The sequence below is a fragment of the Danio aesculapii genome, chromosome 2 (assembly GCF_903798145.1).
Source record: "Danio aesculapii chromosome 2, fDanAes4.1, whole genome shotgun sequence".
In the NCBI taxonomy this organism is placed as follows: Eukaryota; Metazoa; Chordata; class Actinopteri; order Cypriniformes; family Danionidae; genus Danio; species Danio aesculapii.
In genome coordinates this window covers 24,599,970-24,617,075 of record NC_079436.1, presented here as the reverse complement: position 1 = coordinate 24,617,075, position 17,106 = coordinate 24,599,970, and the positions used below count along the sequence as shown (strand labels likewise).

Here is a 17,106-nt window from a genome sequence, read left to right as displayed (position 1 = left end):
AGCTTTGCACATGAGTTTGCAGTTTTGTCTTTCTTTACATTGTCGGACTTTTCCCATGTGGGAAGTAAGGTGGAATCTGTGCAATATATTATGCAATAAAATGAATTTTGATAAATAAAATATTCTTAAAAGTCACTTATTTATGTGCTGTGGAGAAAAGGTGTGTTTCAATCCAGCTACTGCCAAGTGTATTTATGTTAAAGATAATATGTTACAATATCTATTATTATAAAATAATTATGTTTTGTTTTGGGAACATTGATACAGCCATAGTCTCTTATGATACAAATACAGATTAACTACTCTGGTCATGTGAATGTTTGTACTAACCATACTGTACATTTTTATTCATTTAACAATAACTTATAACCATACACTCCCTATTTCTGCTGCCCAGTGGACGGATATTTTCCAGCTCAAACTGAATCAAAAATTCATCAAAAAGTGTGTGAAATTGAAACCTTGGACACTCAACCTTTAACAGTTAGTCAGTTAACAATATTTTTTTCTTATGTTCCTGCTCTCAGCTGTTTTTACCACTTGCTGATGGTTAAAAAATAAATAACTGAGAGTGTGCGTTTAATTAGTATTTGCACTTTAAAAAATATATTTTTGTTTATCCGATTAAGATATTTTTCAGGGCCTTATATTTTTCTTTAATTCGTTTTTATATATTCTTATGTAAAGGTTCACAATTATGCAACCAATAGTTAATAAATTGGTCTGTTTTTTCCATACTTACTGTTGCTGACTTTTTTTCTCAGTTGATCTACCCGTTTCCATACATTCCACTCAACGAAATAGGTTAAAAGTAAAGTATTCATAATTTGTGCTGATGTTATTGTATCGGATTTGTATCGGCATTCGGTTAGTACCGAAGGCTGCAATCTGGGTTATCGTATCGGAAGTTAAATGTTGTATCAGGATATCCCTAATATATATATATATATTATATATAGTATATATATATAATATATATATATATATATATATAATATATTATATAGATATATATATAATATATATATATTATATTTCATGCCAGAGTCCCCTGGAAGATTTGTGAGTGATCCGGTGGAATTGTGTGTGTAGAAAGTTATTGGTACAAGAATTGGGTACTAATTGGTTTGGTTTAGTATACAATTTTGTGAGATTAAAACTGACTTTACCTTCAACTTGGCAAGGGAAAAAAAGCTTTACCAGCCTAAGCTGCTCGAACAGGCTGGTTTTTACAGGGGTCTTGGCCATTTCCAGCCTAATTTTAGCTGGTCAGGCTGGGAAATAAAAAAGCTGAATCCAGGTTTATCCAGGCCATATTGCTGAATACAGGCTGAAAATAGCCAAAACCCTTTTTAAAAAAAATCAGTCTTGTCAACTTCCTAAAAACTAGTTCAAGCTTTTTCAGCAGGACAAGCCAGAAAATACCACTGAGTCAAAGGTTGCTGACGTGATGCCCGTATTTGAAAACGAATTAATGACGAGCGTTTATATGAGGTTATCACTAAAATCTGTGTTAGTGGAAAGTTCATCGCCAACTCTACATGTACCTGTTTACAAACAACAGACGATAAAAACAAGATTTTCCTCATTCTTTCAGTAACTGTACGAGGCACTCCGTCACTAGCCGAAATTCAAAACCTTAAAACTGATTACCTGAGTTAAGTGTTCACATCATATGCCATTTTAAGCACCAACAGCAGCTTACCATGATGACTCCTGAATCTCCAGGCCATTTGGGGGGGCCGAGGCAGAAGATGGCTTTGCCGGTTGTGCTGCTGTATTCACCATGGGCCGAGAGCCTGCGGGGCAGACGTGGCAGCTGCAGGATCCCCGAAAACGTCCTCTTCACCGCCCGGTGACTGTGCAGCGGTTTGGTCGCGTGCAAGGTGCACAGTTTCCCATTCTCTCTGAATTAAAAACAGTTGGTAAATAATGCTCATTAGTCCAAGGTCTTTGACTATAACAGCACAGAAGATAAGCTTTTGACATAATCACCAAATAATACCCATTATAATCTAATAAATTCACCGTAAATACCTTATCAGTTAACAATGCGATATGAAAATATGGAAAATCCAACCCGCCCCACAACACTACGATGGCGTGAGAATCCCGGCAATAACTGTTAGGCCCAATTACAAGCAGTGTGCTTGTATATAATATAATCTTTTTTAACGGGGACAAGTTTGCATTCCTGAACCAATAAATGGATGCCCATGAAAAGCACTGCACTTATTATTTTACTGTTTAACGTTCTGTGCGTAATTTATGTGCGAGCAACATAGGTGTTAAAATAACAAACTATGCTTTTAATCATACATTACTTTTAGGATAATAGTAGATTCAAAGTCCTATTTTAATAGTAAAGTTCCTTGTGAACACTTACTGCGTCTATAGTTGCTCTAGATCTGGCCCGTCTCGACGACAAAAAATATTCCCGCCTAGACTGTTAAGCGGGATCACAATGGTATGAGCCGTTATAGGGGTTGGTCAAATGTATGTTCATATTATCTAATAGTGAATTATTAATATTGTTATTTAAATACAGATTAGAGCAAATAATCCTCTCTAATTAAAGGTGCTGATCTTGTTGTGACGAGCTTCATCAGGAATCAAGCGTTGATTGGGGGGGGGGGGGGGGGTCAAACCGTCAAATCCCCCTATAACCTTGGTTACAAGTTAACATTTACCTTTGGCAAAAACATATCAAAGTAACCAAAGTTGGTATTTTTTTAAATATAATGCTGATGACAGAATCTGTGCACTTCAATTGCTTTTAGTGATGGTAATTCAACCTTTAAACAGATCCAAAATGAGGGTTTACTGCAATGATGAACCCTTATTTATTAGTGTAATAAATAATAAATATAAAATTACAGCAATAATCATAAAACATAAGGAAAGGAAAAGCAACCTTTATAAAACATACATATTTTTTCTCATTGCTCTCAATTTTAAAATAAACTACGGTTGGGAAATTAGCCCCACCAAAGTTTTTTTTAGTCATCTTATCACATTCTTTATGGTTTTGTTTTTTTATGTGACAGAAAAAAAGTTGCCAGATACTGTGAAATTGTTCAGTATATAGCATACCTAAACTTTCCTATTCGTATAAACTGCATCAGATGATTTAGTGAGCATAGCTTGGAGGAGAAGGATCAGTTATAGAGGTCTTTCAGCAATTATTGAACAAAATGCAAGTACATTTGATCGTGAGCTTGACAAAGTAACATTTGTTGGGATGAGTCCAAAATAATGCTAATAGGGGACAAGAACATATATTTTTAAGAGCGTATGGATTGGATAGTTAACCCAAAAATGAAGGATTTGCAATTATTTACTCAACCACTGTTACAAACCTTTATTAGTTTCTTTCTTTTTTATAAACATACATAAAAATAAAATCTGAGAAAGCTGGAAAGCATTGACCTTCATATATATGTTTTTCCTATGGAAGTGGATTTTTCAGCTTTCTTTAAAAAATATATATATAGCGTTCAACAGAAGAAAGAAAATCATAAAAGTATGACGGTGAGTAATAGTGAACTAATGTAATTTTTTGGCTAAACTCTCTCTCTTTAATTGATTATCATGGATTAACTGATACCAAGAATCTTTGTTTCAAGTGAAATCTGCACAGTCACAGTGAATCTACACCAAAGCATCAAGAATCAAATCAGAAAAGACAACTGATGAACTGATATGACCCACCTCTGGTGTCCAGAAAGACTTCAGAGATGAACTTCTCTTCCTATTGTTGGAATGGGAGTCGACTCTAGAACCCACTGTGAAATATCAGTTGCTGCCTTTAAATGTTAACCTAAAACAGCAAGCTGAATATTGAATAACTTAAATATAATTCAAAATTATTAACATATTTTAACCTTTGAGTTAAGGTAACATAAAAACGTCATGACTAATTGATGATAGATGAAACACAATATGCTTAAAACTAATACATTTAGCAGGACAAAACACCTGAACATTATACTGAAAACACCAGTTAAAAAATAGAGACAAATCAAGAAAATCAATGATAAACCAATTATCCAACTGTGCAAAAATAACACTTACCACCAAAACTGATGATCTAGTAAGCAATATTGTGTATTTTTTTTTGTTAATTATGGTATTTCAAAGTCCTAATTCTGAAGCATTTCTTCAGTCTGAGAGATTCAGATTCAAAAAGCTTGTTTTCAGGCCCGTGGCAGGTTACCTTAATAGCTGAAAACCAAAAGATTGTGGGAACTGTTGTCAGAACACCTGTGTTTTATCAGTTTGCAAGCCCCCTATCCGGTCAAATGGTGTCCCCGTCAATCTCACTCAGCAGGTTTAACAAAGCTCACGTGCCGCCAAAGAATATCATCCACCACTGAAAGATGGATACCATGTGAGAGAAAGAAAAATGCTTTTTCATATTTGCAATTCCTACTCAAAGTTCAAGTTATGCTACATTTCAATCTGACAGTAAATATATGGTAATATTCAACACACTCACAAATAAATGTTTATTTCTTCCATTAAATAAACAAGCCCAAGTAGTCAAAATCAAAAGGACTAGATACATTGAATTTGATCATCAAAAATTATATTAACTAGGCAACAATTTACATGTAAAGGCAATTCTTGAACATCATAATAGTAACAATCAATAGTAACATTACTGCTTATGCGGTTTATGTTACATAAAGCATTTCTCAAGTATATAGAAAAATAATTTTGGCATTATGTTGATTATAAACATGCTTGACCAAACTGAAAACATTACTTTTTTATAGTAAATGAATTATAAAACACCCTAAAAATGTCATTATAAAGTAAACCGATTTATTTAAAAGGATTGCCCTTCATATGTCAAAAATACACAGATTTTGGACAATTACATTTGTTTCAAAATGTTTCAATACATTGTATTATTTAAAAACAAATATAAAGCAAAATGTGCAATGTACCAATTTTTACAGGATATAATCTGTTATAGGAGATTTACAGACAGAAAGCTGTCCATTAACAGTCTGCAGAAGAACATTTAATTAAATGTGTGTGTGATCAAAGCTGGTTTTCAGACATCTTCACAGGGCAGTTGCGTCAGCTTCTTCTGTGACCTCTACTCGGTCTCCTGGAAAAAACACAAAACGTCATTCATCAGCTGTCACAATATAGCTTGCAACCAGGAACAGAGTCTCTCGCTTTTTTGTTTAAATAATGTCAGGAGTTAAAAGGCCAAAATATGCAAGATTGTTACGTTAAAACAAATTTGATATCCTAAAATCCACTCGAAGTGTTTCTCAACCCCGTTCCTGGAGGACCACCAGCATTCTCTTTTTTTGTCTGTTCGCACCCATTACAGGTCTTTCAGTCTCTGCTAATGAGCTGATGACCTTAATCAGATGTGTTTGGGTAAAGAGACATGTGCTGCATCCCCAATTCGCATACTTATTCTACGCTCTAAAAGAATGTATTTTTTGGTGAAGGAAAATACACTTTTGAGTGTGTAACAGAAGAGTGCAAGCTTTGGGACATACTACTTTGTTAACAGACAGTTATGCTGCTAAGTTATGAGTTCTGTCAATCATCCACAAATCATCCACCTTTCTTTCATATTTAATTTCTTACCTTATTTTAGAAGCAGCAGCAGGTTAATCTGCCATTATAGGAGTCTTTAATGCAGAGAAATCTCCTCAGGTCTTTGAATAATTATGCGTTCAGACGTTAATGTCCAAACATGTCTTTATTGAAGTTCAGTATTGTTGTTGTAGATGAAATATAATACAGAAAAACGTGACTTATTATACCAATTTTTTCTAGTTGGCTAGATATTAATTAACAGTCATTCAAACAATTTTACCAAAGCCTCTCTACTTGACGGTTGGTCCATCATGTTGTAGTTTATTCTAATCGTTTAGTTCTAATTGAATTCAGGTCCAACACACAATATACTGTGGGAAATATCAGCGATTAGAGTATGGACACTTCTTGACTTCAATTTTTTTAGTGGAAATAGTAAACCATCCGGGAACCTTTGGCATACACTTATCAAAATACTACGATTTGGGACATACTAATTCTATTTTCAAATACTATTTAGGAAGGATAGTATGCGAATTGGGATGCAGCAATGGAAAATGTGCAGAGCTGGTGGTCCTTCAGGAATATGGTTGAGAAACACTGCACTATTTTGCTATGTTATGTACATACATTATTCCAAATGTTTTGAAGAACGTGAAATAAGCCATTTCAACATGAACTGTGTCCTGTGCCATCATACTAACAACATCATACACCCTTCATTTCCGTTTTTTTAGACTGTGTTGTATTAGAGCAGCATTATAACAGAAAAACAAAATGTGTTTAGAATGATAAAACAGAGCTACTGCTTGACCAGAAAAGCCAGAAGAGCTGGATTGTGGCATAATAAAAGCTCTGCTGCGTTTGTGCCTCGTCATGCTCATTTCAGCAATCTCATCTTGAATACTTAGCTCATTTATAAACATGACTTCAGCAGGAGTCCCATAGGAAAAGATGATTCCACACTGAAGCCGCCTTTCCACTGCACACGACATTCAGACATGACTTTTGGAATACGCCCCCTTGTGGCAGTTGCACAGAACTTTTCAGTTGTCATGCACCATGGGAGGGAAGCTGGATTCTCATGGTGTACGAAATAAAGGAGTGCAAAAGCAAGAGCCATTATTCTTTGTTGGTTCACCGTGGTTGAATGAATAAATGAATGAATACTAGAAACTCAAAGACCGCTAAGAATTTTGGAGGGAATGTGAAGACAACATATAAAAATTATTTATTTTATTGTTCATTTATGAATAGAAATGTTTTTATATATATATATATAAACTTTTTTCTGATTCAAAAAATAACAAAAAAGCTACTATTTCTCATCTTGTACACATTGATCTTCTTGGACAACATCGAAATACATCACATCTGGTCGACCAGTCCAGGAGTTCAAAATGTTTTAACTGATCCGCAGCTCAAATTGGATCTGAATTTTCAGCATATGGAGATGATCGGAACTCCAAGCAGCTCCCGGACTACTCTACATTGGAAATGAATGACTTCCAGTCTGTTACTTGTCGATTGTCGTATGAAGTGGAAAGGCGGCTTCAGTCACTTCGTCCTCAAACTACACTTTAATTAGTTGTGAACACACGCCCTCTAGTGCCAAAATTACATACTGTGCCTTTAAACAAAGACTAGAATACACAAGACATGTCACTCGTATACTTTTGAATGGAGAAAAGTGTAACTGTCACAGGACGAAGAAGCCCCGCCTTCTAGTACAGGAGCCAATCAGCGGTCGCTACTTGGCAATAAAACCCACCTTCTAGTAGAGAAGGTAATTCAGTGATCGCTAAAGAATGGACCAGACATGAGTTTCTGCAGATTTTGTGTGATACGAACATTTAGAAATGAAACTAAATAGACAGTTGTTGTTTGATTTCATTGGTTATTTGCTATATGAAATGGAATCATAAGCTTGGCGAGTAGTTTTGGAGAATTTGATGTTTCCCTATTGAAACAGAATGCCGAGCATACTGCCCGAGCCATTTCAAAGATGGCGGCCGATTGAAATGACTTGCCTTAAAGGGACTTTGCTTTAAATAAACATTTATTTTCACTATTATATTAATATATAGTGAAATAGTATACATAATATACTATTAAAAGAATAGTTCATCTACATTTAGTTTTCTGTTAATTTTCTGGTATTTTACTTTTAGAATACTAATAAAAATTTTTTTTAGCTAAAATAGTGTTATTTGGAGTCTTAAGACCTCCGACACAGATATCAATTTTGCCTGTATAAGATATATATGCCTGTATACTTTAGAAATGTTGGTAGCTGTTAAACTGTTAAATTTAATGCTCTTCCATTAAAAACACTTCATCTCAGATGTAAATTAACACCAAACTAACATTTTGGGCTGAATTGTCCCTTTAAGTTACTTCAGAGTTTGTATTATGCGACAGATGCAAACATTTCTTACTGTGTTTGAGGTAGGAGAGGTAAGTGTCCCATCCAGAGTAACTATATTCACATAAAGGACACGAAACTTGGGTGGCAGGAAGTAGAAATTTATCATCTGAGCTGCTGGCCAAACACACCAATCGGCCTGAAATAAAGGGTTATGAGAAAGTGTCATGATCAGCTATGAAGATTAACGATTTGAACAAATGTTTACCAGTGCAACATACCTTGTAAAACTCCCAAAATTTGTCTCTGAATTCCTGTTGTGCCTCAACGAAAGTGTGACCCTCCATCATTCCCATACCTTCATAAAAAATTAAATACAATAAAAAACAGGTGTGATTGAATTTAGACTTTTATTAAGTATAATATGAGATTTAAGTAGGGCTGGGCGATATAATTATTTCCATATTGAATGATAACGATATATATTTTGATATAAGTTGTTAATGCTTACATGTTTAAAAAGTACCCCAACAATGACTGAAGCCACAACAATTAGAGGGTCCATTAAATGGCATAACATATTTTCTGCCGATAATTTTCAGCAGCCAAATATTTTTTATTAGATTAGATTCAATTTATTGTCATCACACATGTACAAGTACAAGGCAACGGAATGCAGGACAAGGCAACGAAATGCAGACAAGGCAACGGAATGCAGGAACAAGGCAACGAAATGCAGGACAAGGCAACGAAATGCAGACAAGGCAACGGAATGCAGGAACAAGGCAACGAAATGCAGGGCAAGACAACGAAATGCAGGAACAAGGCAACGAAATGCAGGACAAGGCAACGAATGCAGGAACAAGGCAACGAAATGCAGGAACAAGGCAACGAAATGCAGGACAAGGCAACGGAATGCAGGAACAAGGCAACGAAATGCAGGCAAGGCAACGAAATGCAGGCAAGACAACGAACTGCAGGCAAGACAACGAAATGCAGGACAAGGCAACGATATGCAGGACAAGGCAACGAAATGCAGGACAAGGCAACGAAATGCAGGACAAGGCAACGAATGCAGGAACAAGGCAACGAAATGCAGGACAAGGCAACGAAATGCAGGACAAGGCAACGAAATGCAGTACAAGGCAACGAAATGCAGGAACAAGGCAACGAAATGCAGGGCAAGACAACAGATGCAGGAAAACAAGGCAACGAAATGCAGGAACAAGGCAACGAATGCAGGAACAAGGCAACGAAATGCAGGAACAAGGCAACGAAATGCAGGACAAGGCAACGAATGCAGGAACAAGGCAACGAAATGCAGGAACAAGGCAACGAAATGCAGGACAAGGCAACGGAATGCAGGAACAAGGCAACGAAATACAGGGCAAGCAACGAAATGCAGGCAAGACAACGAAATGCAGGACAAGGCAATGAAATGCAGGACAAGGCAACGATGCAGGACAAGGCAACGAAATGCAGGACAAGGCAACGAAATGCAGGACAAGGCAACGAATGCAGGACAAGGCAACGAAATGCAGGACAAGGCAACGAAATGCAGGACAAGGCAACGAAATGCAGGACAAGGCAACGGAATGCAGGACAAGGTAACGAAATGCAGGACAAGGCAACGAAATGCAGGAATATCAACACACATTTAGATTCCCATTGATGCAAATTTCTGCTGTGTGATTGGCTCTTAGATCAAAATAGAGTAAAAAAAAGTCCAGAGCTTATCACTGTTATTGACAAATTTTATTGTGATTTGATATAATATCGACCCAGCCCTAATTTTAAGTATTTAAAATGTATTTTTCATCAATTCTAGAAATAATTACCTAAAAATACCAGGCCCCCAGTGCCGGTGACGCTACCAGCTGATCACGAGTACTTTCTTGCAGACATTATTTATGCCATTGCCAATGAAGTATTTGTCGAGCCACTGGTACCAATAGCATGAAAGGGCCATAGAACATCCCACAGCAAACATACAACCTGCAGGACACAAAAGCACCATTTATGAAGCTTGCTATTTATTTTTATTTATTTATTCTATTTATTAATCCTTCCATCATTTCTTTCTTAGTACAATAATAACATTTTCTGATGCTATTAAGAGCTTTTCCCAAATAAATATCTTTAAAAAAGAAAACTTCTCCTCTTGCTGTTTTGTAAACATTTGTACAAAAAAAAAACATTTGTTTTGGAACTTTCTGGAGTATGTCATTTTGAATTTAATTATTTAAATAAATGCATGTGCTTTTCTTTTTGCGTTTTGTTTTATATTAACAATAAGAATTAGGTCAAAAGCAAGTTTTTGTATAATTTACTTATGTTTATTATAAAGTTTTACACTCATAAATATGAATACACATAAGAAAACCAATTTAACTTCTTAATAACCGAATCAGTATTGAAGCACAATACAATATTTAACAATAAAAATGTGATACATTAACCATGCAAGTTCTTCCTTAATGTCTTTTATCACTATGTGCTCTTTCCCTCATTGATTTATTTCTCTTAGATGGTTTCCTTTTTAGGTATATATGTTTATAAAATAAAGTGCTTATCATTTACAGAACAAAATCTGGAGACCAGGTATCATTTCTATTCCAATGACAGATACATGTTTCAAGTAAATTAAAGAAGTAATTATATGAAAACTTCTAACCTGAATGTTGAAGACGCACTCAAAAATACAATTGCTTTTTTGTTAAAACTATTTATTTAAAATAAGCCGAAACAACCCTATGCTTTTGTGTTGTTTTGAGACAACTTAATTGTTTTAAGTTCAACCCACTTACATTTGTAAAAATGATTAAGCTAACTTAATCGATTTGTGTTGGGACAACAAAGTAATTATGTGGAACCCAGCATGTAGTTATCAGAGTAGTTTGTATTATATATCAATGGAAGAAAGTGATTTTATAATATTATATATATATATCTATATATATATAATATATATATAATATCTATATCTATATATATATATAGTGAAATGTGTGTGTAGTCAGTTATATGTTTATGATATATGACAAATAAATTGTGAAGAATTTATAATGACTGTATAGTAATGTGTAATAGTAGTGTGCAGGTAATACATATATATACAGTTGAAGTCAGAATTAGTCCCCCTTTGATTTTTTTTTCTTTTTTAAATAATATATATACACAGTATGTTTCTGATAATATTTTTTTCACAGCAAGAAGGTTGTTGGTTCAAGCCTCGGCTGGGTCAGTTGGCATTTCAGTGCGGAGTTTGCATGTTCTCCCGTGTTCATGCGGGTTTCCTCCGAGTGCTCCGGTTTCCCCACAGTCCAAAGACATGCGGTACAGGTGAATTGGCACATTTCAGAAACTGCTGATCTACTGGGATTTTCACGCACAACCATCTTTAGGGTTTACAGAGAATAGTCAGAAAAGAGAAAAATCCAGGGAGTGGCAGTTCTGTGGCCACAAATGCCTTATTGATGCCAGAAGTCAGAGGAGAATGGCCAGACTGATTTGAGCTTATAGAAAGGCAACAGTAACTCAAATAACCACTCGTTACAACCAAGGTATGCAGAAGAGCATCTCTGACCTCGAACCTTGAGGCAGATGGGCTACAGCAGCAGAAGTCCACACCGGGTGCCACTCCTGTCAGCTAAGAACAGGAAACTGAGGCTACAATTCACACACAGGTTCAACAAATTGAACATTAGAAGATTGGAAAAACGTTGCCTGGTCTGATGATTTCTGCTGCGACATCCAAATGGTAGGGTCAGAATTTGGCATCAACAACATGAACGAGTGGATCCATCCTGCCTTGCATGGTTCAGGCAGGTGGTGGTGGTGTAATGGTGTGGGGGGAGTTTCTTGGCACACCTTGGGCCCATGAGTACAGAGTGAGCATTGTGTCAATGCCACAGCCTACCTGAGTATTGTTGCAGACCATGTCCATCCCTTTATGACCACAGTGTACCCATCCTCTGATGGCTACTTCCAGCAGGATAATGCGCCATGTCATAAAGTGCGAATCATCTCCGACTCATTTCTTAAACATGACAATGAGTTCACTGTACTCAAATAGCCTCCATAGTCACCAGATCTCAATCCAATAGAGCTCCTGTGGGATGTGGTGGAACGAGAGTTTTGCATCATGGATGTGCAGCCAACAATTCAATTCAAATCATGTCAATATGGTCCAAAATCTCAGAGGAATTTTCCAGTACCTTGTTGAATCTATACCACGAAAGATTAAGGCAGTTCTGAAGACAAAAGGGGTCCAACCTGGTACTAGTAAGCTGTACATAAATCAGGGACTAAGATGAAGGAAAATTAACAAGTGAGTGAATGAATGACAGAATACCTCAAATAAGCTACAGCATCCCATAATCCTAAATAAGTTAAATAAACAGTCTGGCGTATTACTACAATACAATTATAATGAAATTTGAAATAATAAATGAAATACTAAAAATCTAAAGTACTGTTTTCTTCATTTGTTCATTGGTTATGGAGGACAACGGAAGACGAGGAACAATTCAGCTCAGGTTGTTGATACTGGCCAAAAACTCCTGAGAGGCCGATCAGCACATGACAGCAAATCCTCAAGAATGCCAAGAGCAACGTGAGCCTTACATGAAATGCAACTCTGAACAGTATTGAAGCAGAGAAAGCAGAATCAAAAGACACTTACTAATGTTTGTCAGAAATAATGTGGTACAGGGGAAGTCAAACAGTATTTCCTCTCTAAAATACCCACAGAAATGACAGTGTTACTTCGCATGCTTCAGTGAAACAGAATCAGCTTAATTTTGAGGGATTCGTAGATCAAAATATTTACCACAGTGCAATGCTTTAATCTCCATCTTCTTCGGTTAATAAGCAGAAAATCTCCTGCAGGGACATTTAACCACTATGTGAAGCAAACAGATCTGCTGTTATTCTAACCCTCTAACATTGAGTTGAAAACACTTTAAAGTTCCTGACACTAAATGTTAAATAGAGTCTGATTTGCTTCATCTCTCGCGGACAGTATTCTGACAGAGATATGGGTTGTTTAATCGTTCCTGTTCCTCCACCATCCTGCCATAATTCTCCAACAGCCTGTTTCTTTCTTCTCCCAAACCCTTAAAAGATCTTTTCAGCTTTAAATGTCACATTTGACCTGTGTGGATTTCCACTGTTCATATAGTACCAAGAGAGCTGCTTCGGCGAATGTGAGCCAAAAGTATGGTTTTCTTTTTTATGTGTCCAGTAAATGTGATGTGAAATCCTTTTATGTGCATGCAGCTCACACAAATGCACCGTGAACTGTTTCTGCACTACTTAGTCTATCTACATTGAAGACAACACTGAATCAGCCAACCAGAAAAATTGCAGACAAAAATAGTTATTATTTAATGATAAACATTGATGGTGTAGACACATAGCTTTCATTCTTACATCTTTAGTTGTTTTTCTTGATGTAAATTATGAGGCTTTTAGCTTGTAAAATCACTTATGATGCAAAGTCAACTTTTGGAAGCTGTTTAGACAGAACTGTGTGTAGGGTATATGTGTGTACAGATTTATATTGGAGTGACCATTCTCTTTCCAAATCTCATCAGTTTTGAGGCCCACCGCACTATGACGTAGCAATACTATTTTTCCCACCCACCGATATTGATTGACAGTTTTACCACGTCTCTGTATTTAAGGGCACATAGGTTACCCCTTTTTTCAGATTCAATATAAGTCTTTTGTGTCTCCAGAATGTGTCCGTAAAGTTCAAAACACCCATCAGATTTTTTTTATTATACATTTTATTAAATTCTATTTTATACATTTTTGCACCAGGAGGCGGTTTTGGTGTACTGCGCCTTTAAGGCTAGTCATCCCTGCCCACCGTTTCTACGTGCCTTAATCTCCTCCCTCGGCTGTGTCAGACAACAGACAGACATAAAGGAAGAAGATCTCACATAGAGTTTGTGAGAAATACTACAGTAAGAACTTTACCAATGAGTATTTGATGCATTAGCTGAGTTGCAACGATGAGTCGCACACAATGTCGTTACGAAGTTCACGCACACACACAGATACACACAGACACAGCGCGGACACGACACGCACACACACAGTGCGCGCATTTAGCACTCTTTTTGCATGCAAATGTGACTACAAATGTGGCTACAAGTTAATCTCCACTGCTGTATGGATATCTGTTATGTTAATGTACAAAATAAACCTGATTTAACGTTCACAAACCGGGATTGAAGCGTCTTCTTTTATAATTGTCCTGACACGCGGCTGTGCTGATGAAGTAAAGCTAAGCTAAATCGCTGTAATTCATTACACACATGCTCTGTTTTAAAACATTTTAAACTTGTGAAACTTACTTTTGATCACATTTGATGATGATCCTAGCAAACTGAACAGACCTTTTATTCCCGGTTGCTTTGCGCTCATCTCTTGTTAATATGATTATACACGTGACTTCCGGGACGTTAATACGCAGCTGTCAATCGATTCGGTGGGCAGGGGGACCGCACTCCTACGTCAAGTTGGGGTCGGTCTGAAAACCGATCCAATTGGTCCACTGTTTTTATGTTGTTAAATTGAAAAAAAAGGACTGGGTGTGTTTATATCACCCCAATATGACGGTCTATACACTACACCTACACATATGTCTGTCCAAACAGCTTGAAAAGTAGATTTTTCACTATAGGTGCCCTTTAAAGGTGCAGTAGGTTATCTGACAAAATGCTATCAGTTAGCATAATAGCTTTGAAAACAGTCACTCCCCTGCCGTCCAAAGCCATGCCTCCTGAAACATGAACGCGAACCGTAAAGATGACAGTTGTAACGAGGGAGCTGAGGCTTTGTTAGAATCCATATGCAGAAGTTTATTAAACGGGAGAGACAAAGACATCAACGTATAAACAGGCAAATAGTTGGTAACAGGAAAGCAGTCAATCCAAGCGACAAGCAAAGGGGCAAATCCAGAAGACGTAGTAGAATATGCAGGCAGAAGTTCAGTAACACAACTAATTCAGTCCAAACAGATCAAAAGGGCAAAGACAGAGAACGTACGTGATCAAGGCAGGCAGGGTCATACACAGGATAGCAGTCATGAAAGTCACTAGGAACAACGCTTGGTAAGGCAGGATCAACTGGCAATACTTCGCAAGGAAGCATGGTCCTGAGCACTCATATGATATACTGCACAACAGGAAGTACCACAGAGGGAGCGGAGCTGAGTCAGTAGTCGGGGCGAGGGCTCCCTCTGCTGGCGTGGCGTTACAGAACCCCCCCCTCTAGGAGCGACTCCTGGAGCTCGACGTGGGCGCCCCCGCCGGTCTGGGAGCTGGTCGGTCGGGCCTGGCTCGATGAAATTCCTCGATGAGGGAAGGGTCGAGAATGTCCTTGGGCAGCAACCCATGATCTCTCCTCAGGTCCGTATCCTTCCCAGTCCACCAAATATTGGAGCTGACCCCCTCTTCTCCTTGAGTCCAGCAACACATTAACCCTGTATGCCGGATTCCCATCAATGTCCAATGGTGGGGGTGGTTCTGCGGCCCTCCTGGCCGGGGTCAGTCTCCGGGTGGACCGGTTTGAGCAGGGACACATGGAAGGAAGGAGATATCGGTAATTAGCAGGAAGCTCTAAGTTGGTAAGTCACTTCATATTTGTTTAATTATTTTGAAAGGACCCCACGTACCTTGGACTGAGCTTCCTGCTGGGTAGCCGTAGCTTGATGTCCCGTGTAGAGAGCCAGACCCGCTGTCCTGGTTGGTAGGGAGGATGTGGACGACGTCGGCGATTGGCCTGGAACTCTGTGTTCTCACAAGCCCGCTGGAGCCGGACATGGGCACTGTCCCACACCCTCTCACTACGTTGAATCCATTCATCGACCGCTGGAACTGAAGACGGCTCACCAGACCACGGGAACAATGGAGGCTGAAATCCCAACACGCATTGGAAGGGGGTAAGTTCCCGTTGATGAGTGAGTCAATGAGTTCTGTGCGTATTCGGCCCATGGGAGAAACTCAGACCAGCGATGTTGTTCTCTACTGCAGTATGTTCTGAGATACCGGCCTATTTCCTGGTTGAGACGTTCAACTTGGCCATTAGCTTGTGGATGATACCCAGATGTGAGGCTTACATTGATATCTAGCTGGCGACAGAAAGCCCTCCAGACCTGTGAGGTGAACTGTGCACCCCGATCACTCACAATGTCCTCTGGTAGTCCATATGTTCGAAATAACATGCTGGAACAAGGCTTGAGCAGTTTTCCATGGTCTGTGGGTAGGCTTGGTAATGGAACCAGACGACATGCTTTGGAGAAACGATCAATTATCACCAGAATGGTGGGTGAATGTGTGGGATGGAGGCAAGTCGGTTATAAAATCAATGGATAGATGGGACCATGGTCGTTGAGGTATAGGTAACGGCTTGAGGAGTCCTGATGGCAATTCCTTGGGTGTCTTTGACTGGGCGCAGACTTGGCAATGACTGACATAATTGGTTATATCTTTGCTCATCATTGGCCACCAGAAAGAGTTTTGGACAAGATGGATCGTTCTTGATATACCTGGATGACCTGCACATATGGATGTATGGACCCATTGCATGACTCTAGGACGTAAGATTCGTGGGGACGTAGTTCTTGTTGGGTGGACATTGTGGTGGTGGAACCTCGTTTAGCTGTTCACGGTGTATTTCTTCCATAATGTCCCATGATACCGGAGCAATGACTACTTGTTGGGGGGTAGTATGGTTTCTTGAGTATTTGCTTTGTCTATGGGAGAATCATAACGTCGCGATAGAGCGTCTGCCTTACTATTCTTGCTTCCAGGTCTGTACGTGACTGTGAATTGAAACCTGGTGAAGAATAGGGCCATCGGGCTTGTCTGGGGTTAAGTCTCTTTGCACTTTTTATATACTCTAGGTTCTTGTGATCTGTAATGACTTGGAATGGATGTGTAGCTCCCTCTAACCAGTGTCTCCATTCAGCGATTGCTTCTTTCATGGAAGTAATTCTTTATTCCCCACATCATAATTGCGCTCTGCTGATGTTAGCTTTCTTGAGAAGAATGCACATGGATACAGTTTGCCTGGGGTTCCATGCCTTTGTGACAGTACTGCTCCGATGCCCAGATCTGAAGCATCTACCTCCAAGATAAACGGTGAGTTAGGGTTGGGAT

At 38.2% G+C, this 17,106-nt stretch overlaps 1 pseudogene; it reads right to left on the bottom strand.

The window, feature by feature from the left end:
* Window positions 1–5,072: 5,072 nt before the first annotated feature.
* On the bottom strand, window positions 5,073–15,939 carry LOC130234795 (mpv17-like protein 2; annotated as a pseudogene).
* Window positions 15,940–17,106: the final 1,167 nt, after the last annotated feature.